Raw genomic sequence first — 1,633 nt, 5'->3', positions numbered from 1 at the left:
ATACATATGTATAGGAAAATTATCTGAATGAATGGTTAATATTTATTATCAGCAAAACTTAGTATATACACACATAAATTAAGGTAAGATAATTAACTCGATATCTAGCTTGAGCAGCTCGAGTTTGTCTAAACAATACATCAAAACTTTTTATTTTGAAGCTTATAAACTTAAACAGCTTAAGTGTCTTATTTTTCATTATGCTATAAAGGGAATATAAATAAATACCAGAATTTTGATAAGAAAAATTGCAGCAAGCAAAGCAATATCCTGCTATTAAACTCACTATAAAATATGTAATATAGCAAACAAAGATCTCTCAACTGATCTTTAATCTTTTTAATCATTTGTAAATAAAAGAAAAAATTACAAAAAAGAACAACCTGCAGAATGTTTGATGACAAAAACTAACAAAAATCCATGATTCAATATCAAATTCAAGATGCATTCTCCTTTTTCAGCTTAGCAAGTTCTTGCTTGATGACTCCAGACCTCTGCAAAACCGTATTACAGCTCGTCAAGCTTCGATTGAAGTTTTGAGGAAGTGCTTTCAAGAAAAGAACTCTGGTATAAAACGGGTAGACACAATAGGGGGTGTATCGGAAACTGACCTTGATCTTAGCCAACATAAGCTTGAACCTAGCAAAGTCGTTGAGAGATGCTCTTCTCTTCTGGACAATCAACTTTCTACCCCACGAGCTACTTTCCCATTTGTTCTTAACATCTGCAAGTTAACATAAGAGTGATAAGAAAGAAAACATATCTTCAAGAAACAACATTACAAATGCTGGTGAAAGCTGTCGTCGTCCTTACCAGCCTTCTCCATAGCTTCGATCAACCCATTTGTTCTTGGGAACACGTGGAATGTCAATTGTGATATCTGTCAATGTAAGCCTCTTGAAGTTCATTTGGCCTCTTACCATATCTGGGCATCAACAAGTGCCTGCCACATTAAAAATACAGTCACTTCTTACACGCACATCTCCAAATAACACCTATAGGACTTCAACTAGACTAGTTGGCTGATAAAGGAACATTGATAATTGAGCAGACCATAATCCAAAGACTAAAACCAGCAAGATGGGTTAGTAGAAAAATTATGCAGCCAAAATCTAATGGTCACATTAAAGACATGTTTAAACCCTTCATATGACATGTGATAAAGGAAAGGGCTTTCTTACATGACCACAGGTAAGTTTGCAGGCAATTGCATGACTTGCTTCATGCAAGAATACTGTAATGAGCTTAAAAGGCAGCAACAGCACTGTTCTCCATAGCTACAACAATCAGGGGGAAACATTAGGTCAATCCATTTAAGCAAACAGAGGCAACCAGTTCAAATTCCAAAGAATGCTGTATCTTTTAACAGAAATTCAACTGCAGTGAATCCTCCTAGAAAACTCCTAAAACCTTGGCATCCTCATCCTTATGAACAACTTATGAAAATTGTTGTAAATGCCATAGCATTTATGAGTTCCTTATGAACAGATTTACAAGTATTACAAAAGTAAATCACAAATGCTCCCAGAAAAGAACCCAATTTCCTTCAACGTGCAAACCAAGAAACTATTTAAACTGTTAATCTATTTCGTAAATCAAATTACCATCAATTCGATGGTTTCTCCAAAACAAG

General features: G+C 34.8%; 1 pseudogene; it reads right to left on the bottom strand.

Annotated features, from left to right (window-relative positions):
- Positions 1–233: 233 nt before the first annotated feature.
- LOC128032586 (60S ribosomal protein L14-2-like) lies at positions 234–982 on the bottom strand (annotated as a pseudogene).
- Positions 983–1,633: the final 651 nt, after the last annotated feature.

The sequence above is a fragment of the Gossypium raimondii genome, chromosome 9, assembly GCF_025698545.1.
Source record: "Gossypium raimondii isolate GPD5lz chromosome 9, ASM2569854v1, whole genome shotgun sequence".
NCBI lineage: Eukaryota > Viridiplantae > Streptophyta > Magnoliopsida > Malvales > Malvaceae > Gossypium > Gossypium raimondii.
This window is presented reverse-complemented; position numbering and strand designations above follow the sequence as displayed.